General features: G+C 37.7%; 1 pseudogene; it reads right to left on the bottom strand.

Annotated features, from left to right (window-relative positions):
• Window positions 1-13,629: 13,629 nt before the first annotated feature.
• On the bottom strand, window positions 13,630-15,858 carry LOC101431006 (mitogen-activated protein kinase 6 pseudogene; annotated as a pseudogene).
• Window positions 15,859-16,125: the final 267 nt, after the last annotated feature.

Genomic DNA, 16,125 nt, shown 5'->3' with positions numbered 1-16,125 from the left:
CAATAATGTAAAGCAAAATGGAACCATGTTTGATGGCTATGTTTCAAAATTGGTACATCACCTGCAGCAAATATAACATGAACATGTAAAAAGATAATTGCTGAGGAAAGGGGAAAAGGGTTTGAAGGTGGCTATCTGGGAGTGCCCTATATTGTGTATGTGAATTACTGTTATCTAAAACTTTTTTGAAGACAAAAGAGAAAATTAGAAAAAAAGAGAAAGGGTGTAGACACTGAGGAAGAAATGAAAGTGCCTAGCCTCTGTACATACACGGCAACACCCATTACTGTGATGAAAGGAAAACCATTAGAAACAAAGCTTTATGATATTTTTCATTTTATTAGTAAACCAATTTATTTTTACTTTATTTTAGTATTTCTAAATTACTATGTATTCATTTCTAACCTTTAAACCCATCACTGCATTTTAATTTCCTATTAATTGAATTTGGCAGTATATTAGGGTTCATCGTTGAAGAAATTTTAGAACGCAGAGTTTCAACTATGGCAGGGAAGCAACTCTGGTGTGGGGTGTTATTAGTTGGTGTACAAGTGTGGAGGGGAGTTCTACAGGGCACATAAATATGTTAGGATATACGTTGGGTATTTTTATAGTAGTTAGAGTTCCAATCATCAACTGAGGGAGTGCTGAGTCCCCACCAGGGTGTTATGTCACATTCCCCAGTGGAACAACAATAATCCCCTAAGTGCAATGGCAAAGATCAACATGGAAGGAGGGTCCAATAATGAGCCCTTCATACTGATGACTATGCTTAGGAGCCTGTGTGCCTGAAATTTGAACTACAGCCTAGAGCTGTAGGGTGCCTAAGAGTTATATCCTGAGAGTCTCCATGTTGTTCAAATGTGGCCACTCTCTAAGCCAAGCTCAGTAATGTAAATGTATTACCTTCCCCCCATGTGGAACATGTCTCCTGGGCATGAGCTTCCCTGGTGCCAAGGGATTACTACCAATCACTATCTGGAGAAGCAACTACAAAGAGACCTTGAATAAAAGGGTCAACTAAGACCAGCAGAATATCTCAGCCTATGTGTTGGATCAAGTGTTAAAAACTGCTCTTTGACCTTGAATAAAAAGGGGAAATTGCAAAGACAAATGAGTTTATATGGCTAAGAATCTTCCAAGAAGATTTGAGAGGTCATTAGAGTGGTCTCCCTTATGCACACCTCAGAAGGACCCAGGAAAAAACCAAAGTAGATAGAACCCTAGATACTGTGTCTCCTGAAGTCTACAGAGATCCACAGGGTATATAGTCATGGCAGATGGATTTGGAGCTCTGTGTCATGTCAGAGGGCCCTACTTTGGAATTTGTGCTCCTGAGTGTGATGGAGCTGGACTCAGATGTGACTTTTCTACACATGCCTCTTCTGTCACTTTTACAGAATCTGTGGTTTATGCTAGGGATGGTCCATACTCAGGAGACTTGAATCTTTGTACTGCCCATGTGGCAGCTGGGCCCTGAGCCTCAGCAGAGTGGTGGCTCCTACTCTCTGGTTTGTTGGCCTTACCCATGTCTGTTTGTGGGCAACTGGCTTACCTATTTTATGTTTCCTTTTATTGTAGATGATGTTGTAATTGTCTCCTGTTACAGTAATTGTTACTTTATTGTAGATGTTGCAATTGCTTCCTGTTATTTTAAATGTTACAGTTGCTTCATGTTATTGTAGAAGATGTCACAAGTTGCTTCCTGTAACAGCTTCTCTTTAGCTTTCAAATAAATATGATGTGGAAACTGGTGTTGAGGTTCTCGGTTTCAGAAGCTGTGAAGACTCCTGGTCCCTCCTTTGTTTCCTCTCTTGTGTCTTTCTTTCTGTCCTTTTATTTCTTCAGTTCTGCATCACCTTCCCTTCATGCAGACCTATTGCTGAGCTGGTCTTAGCAACTTGCACCCATAGAGGGACCCAAAGGAAAGAAGGGCTTCAGGCTAAAACATGTTGTCATGGTACAGAGCCCTGAGTGGTTTAGAAGGCCTTCCAAGTCCTGGGTAAGTAAGGACACTCTCAGGTATTCTAGCAGGGTTACAATGGGAAATGGATACAATTCAACAAAATATCATCCATGTGTCTGTCTCCTCAAACAACTTCTCAAGGCAGGAGGATCTGAGGCCAGTGAGTTTCATATATTAGAACTTTTATGGATTATTAGAAAAATATTTCTCATGGTTCCCATCAGTAGGAAGTTTAGATTTAGAAGGCTGGGAAAGAGTAGGAAGAGAGAAGAATTACATGTACAAGGTGTCCCATTCCCTGTTACTATTTGGTCCACTTGGACAATTATTAGATCTATTTTGGAACCTTTTCAAACAGAAGATGAGGAAGAGAAAACAGAAAAATAGAGAAGGTGAGGAAGTTCTCCCCTCTGAATTTTTTGGTGCTAAATCTAAGGTTATTTTGCCTTCAGCTCCACCACCAGCTGACTTTAGAAAGTTATTTTGTCATCACCTTATCCCACTCCTATGCCTGGAAATGTTCAGCCAAAGTTGTCAACTTTACAACAAGGCATTTTACAAGCTAGATGGGAGGGTGACTTAGAGGCTCTTCAAATGGCCTTTCTGGTCACTGTACAAGAAAGAAAAGCTCCTGGAGTGGATCCTCAAAATCTGAATGGGGTTTATGAGTTCACTCATGAACCCTTCCCATTTAAACTTTTGAAAGACTTAAAAGCAACCATGCAACAATATGGTACAAATTCTCCTTTAACCTATGATATGGTGCAGCTGCTGGCTGAAGGCTCTGGGCTGATCCCAGCTGACTGGACTGCATTAGCGTACATCACCCTAGGGTCTGGGGAGATTTTACAATTCAAAACTTGGTGGAGTGATCATGCAGAGACTCAGACTGCTCATAATAGAGCCCATAATATCCCCATTTCCTTGGATGAGTTAGTGGGGGTGGGGAATTGGGCAGGAGTTGATCAGCAATTAACAATAAATGATCAAGCCATTGCACAGGTCCATTGCTGTTGTTAATGTGCATGGGAAAAAATGAGGATAAAGGCCAGCCTCCAGTGTCATTTCAAAAAATATTACAAGGACCTAAAAAACCTTACCCTGACTTTATTGCTTAGCTACAAGAAGATATCAAAAAAGAGGTCAATAATTTAGAAGCTGCTGATACTATTTTGTAGCTAATGGTTTATGAAAATGTTAATCAGGATTGTCAGAAGGCTATTGGGATTATGAAAGATAAGGTGGATTTGACTGTATATATTAAATTGTGCAAGGATGTAGGGACAGAGGGACACCATGCTACAATGATGGCTCAAGCTATGGCAGGAATGAAAATCAGTAAGAGGTTCTCTGGAAAATGTTTAAATTGTGGGAAAACTGGGTCACATGAGAAAAGATTGTTGGAAATTGTCTGAGGGAAAAGAAATGCCTCCCAGACAGAATATTTCTGCTCAGAAACCATTTGAACCATGCCCCCACTGTGGTAAAGGAAATCATTGGTCTAGCCAATGTTTGTCTAATTGTGATAAGAATAGCACTCCTTTGTGGGGAAAATTTCAGTGGGGCCCAATCCTAGTTCTGATCGAAAAGGGGGCTTTCCCCATCCAGCAGAGCAATCCCAGCACTCCCATATACTCTGCAGTGCCCTTTACTTATCCCCCAACATGACAGAAAGCACAGCCGTATATATCCCTACAGCAAAACCTGTTACACTGCTTCCAGGGGATACCCCTGTCTGGGTAAAAATGGGAAGAAAGGGGCCTTTACCAATTGTCATGATAGGGCTTCTCCTCAGGAGGAGTAGTCTCATGTCCCAGGGAGTTAGAATGCATATGGGAGTAATTGATTGTGATTATTAAGGAGAGATTCGAGTTATCATGTCCACCACAGTTCCATGGAAGTCTGATATAGGAGATCACATAGCACAATTGTTGTTGCTCCATTATGCTCCTGTAGGAGCTAGTGAGAAAGTCTGAAGGAAAAATGGTTTTGGATGTACAGGAATAACAGGAATACTCTTAACTTAAAAGATTTTAGAATCACAACCTGTTTGTGAAGTAACCATTCAGAAGAAATGTTTTAAGGGACTTATTGATACTGGAGCTGATATTTCTATCATTAGTTTGAACCATTGGCCCGCTGCTTGGCCATTACAAGAGGTATCTATTTCTGTTGTAGGACGTGGCACTCACAGAGGTTTAAATCAGAGTGTACAAATTTTTCATTGTCTCTGACCTAATGGGCAGCATGCCACCCTGCAGCTGCATGTTGCAGACTTACCTATTAATCTCTGGGGACATTATCTATTAGAACAATGGCAGGCTGAAATCTATATTCTCCAGGTTAGCCAATATAATAAACAGTCCACAAATAATAAGGAAACAAGGGCATGTTCCAGAGTTAGGATTTGGTAAGCACTACCAGGAAATTGTTAAACCAATAGATCCCACATCTCTTGGTAATCATGAAGAATTAGGATATTCACCTTTTCCATAACAGCCACTGCTCATTGTTGCCTCCTTGAACCACCCAAACCCATCCCTCTTAAACGGACTATAACTTCTCTGGTTTAGGTTGAACTGTGAGTATTAACCCAGAAAAATTGTAGGCACTGCATAAATTAGTTAAGAAACAGTTAGATAAGGGGCATATTGATGAATCTTTTAGTCTTTGGAACTCTCTGGTGTTTCCTATTAAGAAAAAATCAGGCAAGTGTATGCTTTTAACAGACCTCTGAGCAGTAACCACAGTCATTCTACATATGGGTGCACTGCAGTCAGGTATACCCACACAAGTTATGATCCCCCATAGCTGGCCACTTGTTGTTATTGATTTAAAGGATTGTTTCTTTACAATACCTTTGGCTCCCCAAGACTGTGAGAAATTTGCATTCTCAGTGCCTTCTTTTAATAACAAAGAACCCATGAAATGGTTTCAGTGGAAGTATCTTCCTCAAGGAATGCTTAATAGCCCCACCGTATGTCAAAATTTTGTGGCTAAAGTCTTAAATCCAGTCAGATTGGATTTTCCTTCTTGCTATATTATATATTGCATGGCTGATATACTATGTGCTGCTCCCTCTTCCCAGACTTTAGTTTTAGCATATCAGGCTTTAGAGAAGAGCTTAACTGTACCAGGATTTAAACTTGCCCCTGAGAAAATTCAAAATGTTACCCCTGTTTCTTATCTTGGGACTACTGTTGATAAAATTACAATTAAGCCTCAAAAGGTTCAGATTCATAGAGATTCTATTAAAACTTTGAATGATCTGCAGAAATTATTAGGAGATATAAATTGGCTAAGGCCCAAAGTAGGTATTTCCACATATAAACTGTCTAATCTCTTTTCACTATTACAAGGAGATCCTCAACTAAACAGCCCTCCAGGTTCTAACAAGAGAGGAAGAACAAGAACTAAAACTCATAGAGAAAAAAATTCAAAGTACCTAAATTGAGCTCATTAATCCAGAACAGCCACTGCAATTGATTGTCTTGCCTTCCCTACACTTCCCCATGGGAATCCTTATGCAACAAGACCGTATTGTAGAATGCATATTTTTAACTAACAGTGTTGTTAAAACTTTATCTCCTTATATGGATTTTATGGCCCAAATTGTACTTAAATGTTGTGAGTGCACTTGTGCCCTTCACAGACAGGATCCTTCCCATATCATTCTTCCACTTTTGCTCAAGGAAGTTGAGGTTTGTCTCCGAAACCACTTAAAATGGCAAATAGCCTTTGCTGATTACATTGGAGAGATAGATAATCATTACCCTAAAAATCCTGTCTTGCAATTCATTGAAAGCACTCAAGGGATTTTACCTAGCATAGCTAAGTTTCATCCAGTACTTGAGAACCCTACAGTCTTTACTGATGGGTCTGGAAATGGCACCGCTGCTTATACTGGGTACAAAACTAAGAAAATTCCTCCTCCTGTATTTTCAGCTTAACAAGCTGAATTAATAGCATTACTTACTGCTTTGTAAGACATACCAGAGTCCATAAACATCCTTTCAGACTTGACGTGTGTTTATCTAGGTTACTCGATTGATACAGCTCTTATCAAACCTAACATAAATTAGTTTCTTTATTAGCTTTTTCACATATTTCAACAAATAATTAGAAATATTCCATTTTTCATCACTCATATTCGATCTCATTCAAACTTACCTGGACCATTAGTACAAGGCTGATAACCTAGTCACTCCTGTTCTACAAGAAACTATTCAATTTCACAACCTAAACCATATAAATGAAGCCAGCCTCAAGGCTCATTTTCCTTTAACATGGATGCAAGCTAGGGACTTTGTTCAAACTTCTCCATCTTGTCAAATTCTTAATAATCCAAAACAACTGGAACCTGGAGTAAATACCCGTGGTTTAACTGTTAACTCTCTGTGGCAAATGAATGTGACTCATATCTCTTCCTTTGGAAAATATGTTGTTCATCTTTCTGTAGATAATTGTTCAGCATTAATTTGGGCTACAGCTCAGATGTTGACATGGAAGGCAACATTTCTTAGCTTGCTTTTCTGTAATGGGACTCCCCCAATCCCTAAGAACAGATAATGCTCCTGCTTATAACAGTATCTCTCTTAAATGATTCTAGATACTTGGAGTATTTCTCATACTATAGGACTTCATTATAATCCCCAGGGGCAGGCAATTTTTGAGCGAGCAAATCAAACCCTTAAACTCATGTTACAAAAACAAAAAGAAGAAGAAAGGGAGACACCGAAGGTGCAGTTATACTAAGCATTATTCACTCTTAATTTTTTTTTTTAATTGTAGAACAACCTTGGAAGGGACAGTGGCTGAAAAGCATTTCCAAACTAATTCTAAAACTCAAGCCCAAACTCTGTCTGAAAAACATTTAATTTGGTGGAATGATCCACTGAATAATGAATGGTCGATGTGAAAGTTGTTATCTTGGGGGAGAGGGTTTGCTTGCATTTCTCCAGGAGATAGAAAACATCCTGTGTGGGTACCAGCTCATCAGATAAAGCCATATCAAGAACACCAAGAGACAACGAAAGTTCCTGTGGAACCCAGAACCTCCGGTCATGCAGATGGAGAAACTGACCCTGAAGACAGAACAGCTGGGTCTCATTCTGAAAGTTAGAGTAGCTTCACCTCCCACCTGGGGGTGAGTTAAAATTCTAAAGTCAAGAAGCTGAACAACAGCTGACCAAGAGCTCAGTTACGTCTTATATCAGGATTGAGTCTTTGCCTGATAGTATTCTTACAAAAAGTGTTTAAGGGTGCAAAAAGGTTTATAGGTTAGAATGGCTTCACATTAATTTATTAAACAAAAGAAAGGACAAAATAACTGCTTTTGTGTTTTTCTGTTTGTTCAGTGTTAGTGTGTGTGTGGTTATTGTTTCAGTGTGTGTTGTAATGGTTTTTGTGATTGTTCCTTGTCACTGTATATTTTGATACCTCCAGATGGTGATATAATTTGATAAATAAAATTTTCTAAAAGAGTTCTATTCAAAAAGAAAAACTACTACTACTACTACTACTACTAAGCGCTTATACTATTACCTAAGTTTAAAATCTTAATGAGATCTCTATAGTTGTAAGTCTTGAATAATAAAATGAGTATAGAAAGCTTTAAAAGTACTGTGGTAGCATTCAGTGAGATAATGTATTTTATAAAAGTAAAATAATCCTGAATGTATACAAAATGTGCAAAAACTGTGAAAAGGGCAACAATGCATTTTTGCAGTTCTTCAAGGCTTTCTGCCCTGGGCTGATGGCAATGAATCTGGCTGCATAGAAGAAACCTGAGGCAGTGATCCTACTAAGAAACATCAGAGAAAATGGTATCTTAAGGGCATGGAATAGGCAAACAATTGGGACAAGCTGTAAGGTCTCTGCTACTCTATCAAATTCTTAAATGCTGTTTGGTTGGGAAAGACAAAACTTTATTTTCTGCTGTAATTGTTGTAGTACAATGTTTTCTCATAACAGAATTTGTAGTACTTTTGGAATACTAAAAATCTTTTATCCCTCACTGAGATGTCTTAATTAGGAATGGTCCTTCATGGGAGTAAGAGGACATCCAGCAGACTGTGGGGAAAAAAGAAAAGCAAAAGGGGGGGAGGGGAGGTGGATATTGACTTAGCCTGTGAATTGGATATCGCCAGCACCAATATTAGTTTTGAGTGGGGTTTTGGCAAAGGCAACAATCTAATTGAGTATCCCTTGGGCTATAGTCTCAATTGTGGGAAGAGACAATAAGTATAATATAAAAAAGCAATTGTGTAGTGATGTAGAGAGGGTGGCCATGGTTACTGCTGATGGTAGGGAGAGGGAAGAAGAGATATGGTGTGGGGACATTTTCAGGATTTGGAGTTGTCCTAGGTGGTGCTGCAGGGATGGATGCTGGATATTGTGAGTCCTGTCGTGGCCCACTGGCTGGCCTGGGGGAGAGTGTGGAGTACAATGTGGACCACTGTCAATGTGCTGCAGAGCTTCTCCAGAATGTATTTGCAAGGTGCAGTGGATGTGCTAAAACGATGGAAGAGTTTGTTCATGTGGGAGGGGTGGCGTGTGTGGGGTGGGGTGGGAGTTATATGGGGACCTCATACTTTTTGAATATAACATTTAAAAGAAAATAAAGAAAAAAATGAAAAAAAAAAAAAAACAATTGTGTACAGCATAGGAAGCCCTGCTAGGAGTGAAAGTATTATCCCAATAGTGTGCGGTTACTCTGAAGACTGCCATCCCTATCCAGGGGAGGATTGCAAATACAAAAAGGAAGACAAAAATGATAAACTGTTGTGAATCACCCTCGATGGGGGAGAGATCTGTGGAAGAACATCTGGGACACCTGACAACAGTGACAGGTAACTGTCTGTCTTATCCCTGCTGAGTCCTCTAACATCCTTCTCAGGACTGTTGAGGCAGATGCCTCATGAAAATCCAGAGATACACAATTGTGACCTGAGAAGAAGCAGAGTGGCTCCACTAGAAAGGTGAACATCATCAGTACCAGACCTTGTGGTGCCTAGCCCAGTGGTTCCAGCTGTCTGTTGTTCACCAGCAGTTTGTGAACATCACCCATGAGTGTCCTTTATGCTCACTTCATTGTCACTTCAATGACTGTGACATCAGTCCCCTCCTGCTCTTAGGAAGGGCAAGATATGCTTTCACTGCTACAGACACTGCATGTGGACTCTTATAACAAGCCAGCTATTGTTTTCTGCCTGGGAAATGAGTCCTCACAATGATGGACTAGCTAATTCAACACATCAGTTGTGGCCTCAGGTCCAGTGAAGATGCAAGTTATTTAACTTCGCTGAACCTCACTTTGGGTGGTGATAATGCCTATTTCATATGCAAAATTTCCACTGTGGGACCTGACACCTATAAAATAACAAATAAAAGTAACTATTTGAATAATAACCCTAGATTATATTAAATAATTAGTGCATTTAGTTGTTAAGCAGATATCATTGGTAAATAACCACATTTTAAATTTTTAAATCTATAGTGTCTATTGTTTATATGCATTCATATAGGTTCTATGACTATTAGTTTTTCATCCTTACAGTCCGATTCAGCAGAAAATTACTGAATACATATTATGTACTAGCCACTTCTTTAAGTGTTAAATAGTCAAAGATGAATAAGGCAGGGACCTTGCACTTGAGGATCTCTTTATTGTCCAGAAGAGAAAACACTCATTTTATCTATATTAGTAGAGAAGAAAAGAGAAAAATATTGATGATTATCACCTGAATTATGCCTTTATTTTTTGATAAATGGCATCTAAGATTGCTCTTTATTTGTTAAAGTGTAGAAAAATGAAAAATGTACACTCTTTTTACTTTTCATTAATCTTCTGCATGTGCAGGCAATGAACATCAAAGGATAAAGACACCCACAATATTATATTATAAATTCTCTCAGTATTTCTTCAGTGTTTTTATTGCTTTTTTATGTGTCTTGACACTTTCATGTGAGTAAAATATAGTCTCCCTGTCAAGTTATTCTCAGGCAGGTCTGTAAAGAAAAAAATCATCCAATAAACAATTAAAAATTAAAAGAAAGTGTTAGAATCCAATGTACTGTTGATATAGGTTTCACTGTTCTTTTTTCACTTTGCTTAAAACTGCATGCAATAGTGCATTTAAGGAATATTATTTTTGCTGCTGCTGAATAATATGGAGTTGGACTATTTACAGTACTCATAAATCACCCAGCTGACTTGGATTATTCGAAAATCCTCAAAGAGATAAAAATAACTACATAATTGTTGGTCAGAGAGTAAAAGTGTTCTATCACATCCTTGTTCTTGGGATAGGAATGTAAACCCTTAGGTAGAGCCCAGGGCTGGTTTCAAGTGTCATTTCTGAATATCCTAAACACAGAGTTCTGAGCTGTGAGTGTGGAAATGGTCCAGGTTCCTTGTAATATAGACCAGGGGAAATCTTATTATTTCAAATTCAGATGACCACCAGTCTCCAGAGAATCCCAGTGTACTGTAGGAGGTGAGAATGCAGATTTTGGAGCCACATTCTCTGGGTGTGAATCTTGACTCTGCTTCTTTCTATCTATGTGACCTTGGAAAAATTGCTTATCTTCTCTGGACCTCAGTTTTCCCATTTGTTTGATTACGATAGAACCTATTTCATAGGATTGTTGGGAGGGTTAAAAAATTTAATGCACATAGTATGTTTAGTTTCATTCCTGGCAAGTAGGTTAATTGGTTTTATCAGTAGCCTGCCTTGGCATTCAATTGAAAATGCTTCTGTCTGGATATTTGATCATTTTTTTAAAAAATCAGTTTTAATCTGTTAATCATTAGGAATATAGTAGGTATTCAACCTACTGTTAGCTTTATGCTAAATGCTGAGAAAGAGAAAGGTACAGAGACCCTAGGGGTGAAATGAGCATGGCAGGCATATGTATATTCTTAACTCGGATATAGACACATTTCTGAAAGTGAGGAGCAATGAAATGCTGCACATTTTAGAAATTGTTCAAAAAAGGTGATCCTTCCTTCCTTCCTTCCTTCCTTCCTTCCTTCCTTCCTTCCTTCCTTCCTTCCTTCCTTCCTTCCTTCCTTCCTTCCTTCCTTCCTTCCTTCCTTTCTTCCTCTCTCCCTCTCTCCCTCTCTCTTCCTTTCACTATTTCTTTTTCTCTTATTCAGGTAAAACTGTGGAAGTTTATCAATACAATATGTTGAAAAATTCAATATCTTTATCAATCACTTTAACTGAATAGTTGTAATGAGATATTAGTGGTAAAAGTCTCCCAACAGTTTTCTTTTTTATTGTTGTATTGTCTGTTTATATATATATATATATATATATATATATATATATATATATATATATATATAAATTTTTATAAAGGTATACAGTTTACATAAATGTTACATAAAAATATATAAGAGATTCCCATATGGCCTGCTCCCTAACCTTCTCACATTTTCCTACATTAACACCATCTTTCATTAGTATGGTATATTTGTTACAATTGATGAACACATTTTGAAGGATTGCCACTAAGTATGGATTATAGTTCACATTGTAGTTTACACTCTCTCACACACAATTTTGTTAAGTTAAGACAAGATGTATTATAGCCTGTATCTGTCATTGCTATGTCATTCAGGACAATTCCCAAGTCCCCCAAATACCCCAATTTTACACATACTTTTCCCTCTCCCTCCCCTCAGAACCTCTGGTGGCCACTACTTCCACACCAACGATTAAAGTTCTTCCATTGTTAGAATCACAATAAGTCTACAGTAGAATAAGGGTAAGTCTACTCTAGTCCATCATTCATTCCACAATCATGAGGATTCTGGGATGGTGATATCCACTCCTCCTCTAATTGAAAGGGGCTTAGATTCCATGAGGATGATGGAAGGGACTATCCTGCTTGCAGGTGAAAACTCTCTTTCTTCCTTGGGATAGTTGTTGTCCATCATCATCTCGTGGTTTTTATACTATTTCTGGGTGAGTCCAATGAACTGGAGAATAAGTGTTGCAACTTTGTCAACATTCATGGCCCAATAGGTACATGGACAACCCAAAGGTTTAAGTTTCTTAGACATAAACCTATTAACTTTAATACTAACTATAGGTTCAAATACAGGCTAGAAGGGCCAAGTGTGGGAAAACCACAACTGAGTCCAACTCTGTCACACTGGGGACCATAAATTCCAAAGTAGGGCCCACTGTCAAGTCACAAGACTCCTAAGATGTCAGGCCTGCCTGTAGCGTCTGGATGTCTCCAGAGCCTCAGGAGCCCCACTATATGAGGCAATATTTAAATTGGCAATCAATGAGATCCTGTTGAGACATGCATAAGTGTAACCTTTGAAATGACCTCAAGACTCACTTTGAAGTCTCTAAACCATACAAACTCATTTGTCTTTATCCTTCCTTCATTTGGATAATGTCTTTTTTTTTGCTAGCTATGTTTTATTTGTCCTTTTCCTTTAAACATGATAGCCATTATTCAGTAAAATAAAATAGATGAAACAAATTTCTAAGAGACTGTGATGTCACGTGCTACATTTAACTTAATTTTATTCATGCTTGCTTTGGAACAGGAAGAGATTATTCATTAAAAACATACAGTAAAAACAAAATGTCTTATCATGTACAACTTTTAAACTACAATAATGATGTACCTTAATTACTTCCATGCACACAAGTCTAACTTTACAGTTTTTTTTTTAAATAAACACAATTAAGACTTCTAGGAGCATTTTATAACAAAGCAATTCCTAATTTTTCTTTGTAGATAGATCAAGCACCTCCAAAATACAAATTCTTATACACAGTGAGCACTACTTAAAATGAACACTTAAGTAAATTATATACATGGGCAGCCTTAGAATAAACTGACATTATACATTCAACTATGTAAGCAACAAACCATAGCGCCAAATGGAAAAAGTGTATTTGCAAATAAATTTCAAAAAGTAAGTTAACTTTCTATAATTAAATACAGAAAATATACTAATTTGCTAAAATAAATAAGATGTGATGCAATAACACTTCTGTATAAAGAATGCATACCAGAACATTTACAAATAGTGAATGAATCTTAAGAATAGTTTACTGTAATAAATACTGGCTAAATAGAATTGCATATTGTGAAGCATTATGGGTGGTATATGTTTTGCGACATGCTTTTGTTACCTTGAGGTGGAGAACACATGTGTACCAAATTCGGCATTTATTTTCAGTTGCTGCTGGTATCATGTGTTTTAAGAAATGTGTACAGTATGAAAAACTAGAAAATACTCATGAATGAAAAATGTTTTAGGAAAAAAAAACATTTTCATGCAATTATGTACAGTCTCACTGTGTAAATTTCAAGACAAGATTTGTTTCCTGTAAAACAAATCATTGTTCTTTGAGAATGTTTTTACTTGTCTTAGTGCATTTCTTGTCTCCTCCTGCATTGCATTATTTCACTCTATTTTTAATTTTTTTGTGTGCAAATGACATGCCAGTTAAAATGAAAACTATCACATGTAGAAAATAAGTATGGATTTTACAAACCAAGAACTAATGAAATCCTTACTAAAATGACACCATCTGATTCAAGTAAAAAATGACTTAGAGAGTAGTAATAAAAAAAGACAAAACACTTTTTATGAAGAATACAAAGAGAAATATCTGCTGATTGTTTTAGTTCAGATGTTTCAGAATGCTGCTGTATGCTTTATGAGGAATTTGAGGGGAAGATTTCATAGCAGAAAGTGTTAATTTGGCCTGTATTGACTTAAGTGGTGACCCAACGGGACTGTGAAACTGTGAGATGCCTATGGATTCAAACTGCTTGTAAAAGAGTAACTCCCCATTGTTGTGCAGAAATCATTTCCTCTCTCCCCAAGCTTCCCATCCTCTACTGGCTCAGTTTCTAGCATTTCAGCATATTCTTTCCTGCTAAAGAACCTGTCCAAGTAACTGGTGTAAATATTTTCCTTCTCAATTTGTTCATCCTTCCTTACCTCACAACAAAACTGACTTATGAGAAAACAGTCCTCCTCACCACTCACAAACTGGCTATCCCAAGAAAACTGGTTCAAGGCTTCTAACTGAGCCAAATTTGCCATTCCATTTTCCTCCTTTTCTCGGCTTACTGACTTTGATATCAAGCTTTTCAATTCTAGTTGGAACACTGAACTATTCAAGTCATTTAGTTTATCAACATTAGTAGGCTCATATTGTGAACTAAGTTGAATAGTTCCTGCCATAAAGGAATCAAAGTCAAATCCCTGAATCTTTTTCCTTTCTTTTTCAGCTAGTTGTTGTGGTGCTTCCTCTAGAGCTATCTGGGCTTTAACCCATCCATTCCTTTCACATTTTGACTTACCTTTCTTATCAGATTTTTCTTTGCTTTGTTCTTTCCAATTGGAAAGGTCTATAATAGGATTGGGTTCATAATAATGATTAACTTTACTCTCTCTCCAAACTAAGTTATCTAAATATGATGATGACCTCATTTTGTAGTTACAAGTATGGCTACACTCTAGATCACAATATTTGTCTTCATAATGATCTTGGTACTGCTAAGAAGGCTCAGTAGAGTAATTGGTATCAAAAGCAGGATCCTCTAGATACTTTTCACAATCTCCATCCAAATATTTTTGAGGATCAACTTGTACTTCTTCTTCATCGTTGACATCAGACAGAGCTTTTGGGTCAGGCTGAACTTCCTCAATATCAAATTTATTAGGTATAGGCCAAACATGCTCTGAAATATGACAATCATCGTACCTTTCCGTTATAAATATGACTGTGAGTTTCATCCACAAGCAAAATATCATCAATTTCATCTTCAATATGAAAAGTATGACTTGAAATTGGCTCATCAGTTGGAAAAGAATATATGCTCATGTAAGGATGGGAGAGTGCTTTCTCTGCTGTCAACCGATCCATTGGGCTAAATGTCAAAATCTGTTCCAGGAAATCCAGTACTTCTCAACTAATTCCTGGAAGCAGCTGTGTTAAAGGTTTGTGTGGCTCAGTCACGTCATTTCTAATGTAAACAGGATTTACACTGAGAAACTCCTGATGCTCTTCATCATGTACAATGGAAATAGACTCTAAATTTAGCTGCATCTGTTCAAGTTCATGCGCACATACAAAGAGGTTTTTACCAGTCAGCATTTCATGAAAGATGCGTCCTGCAGCCCACATATCAGTGGCTTTAGTATAATTATTAGCAGAAAGCAAAAGAAGTGGAGATCTGTAACATTTTGTAACCAATCCTTCAGAAAGATGACACTTATGGTAATAATGGGGATCCATGAGCCATTCAAGACCAAAGTCACCTATCTTCAGCACCAAGTCTTCTGTATTAATGAAAAGATTAGCTGGTTTGAGATCTCTGTGTAGTACCTTTGTAGAGTGAATATACTTGAGCCCTCGTAGCAGCTGATACATGAAAAGCCTGTCATTCTCTTCCAGTAAAGGGCTCTGCTCCAGCACATTAGCCAAATCTGTCTCCATGTACTCCAGAACAATGTAAACCCTGTTCAGTTCAATAAGAGTGCCCACATCATCTGTTAACTGGCTTCCACTTGAACCAAGAATTTCAAATACTTTCACAATGTTATCATGACCAAGTCTTCTAGTAATTTTGATTTCATATAGAGCATATTTAACACTCTGGGGATCAGTAAGGACAATTTTCTTGATGGCTACTCTTTTGTCACAGTCATTGCCTACAGCAGAAAAAAACAAGCCATTGCCTCCACAGCCCAATGGTTTTAAGTCCATATACCTAGAGCCCAGATCAAAACCATGAATGTTCATGAGACTTTCAAATTTCTCTGCCATTTTGAAACCCTTACTATTGCCTCTTCCTTTCAAATTGTTGAACTTGTGTAAACAAGAAAGAAAACTGACATCAAAAGGAAAGATCTTTCAAAAAGGGAGAAGAAAAATATTTCTACTTCGACAGGAAGATGGTTTCTTGATGTTCATTGCATATGCCAACCAGGCCGTTGAATTCCCCTTAGATTTAAAGCTCAAAATGCTCTACTCATTTTGATAATTAAAAGGATTGCCGTACTCATAGTTCAAGAAAGGGGCAGCTACTCTGCAAACGTTTAAAGAAAACACTCAAGAAACTCAAATGGAATGAAATGACATATTAAGCACTTGGATGTACTTGTG

Source organism: Dasypus novemcinctus, chromosome X (assembly GCF_030445035.2).
Source record: "Dasypus novemcinctus isolate mDasNov1 chromosome X, mDasNov1.1.hap2, whole genome shotgun sequence".
NCBI lineage: Eukaryota > Metazoa > Chordata > Mammalia > Cingulata > Dasypodidae > Dasypus > Dasypus novemcinctus.
This window is presented reverse-complemented; position numbering and strand designations above follow the sequence as displayed.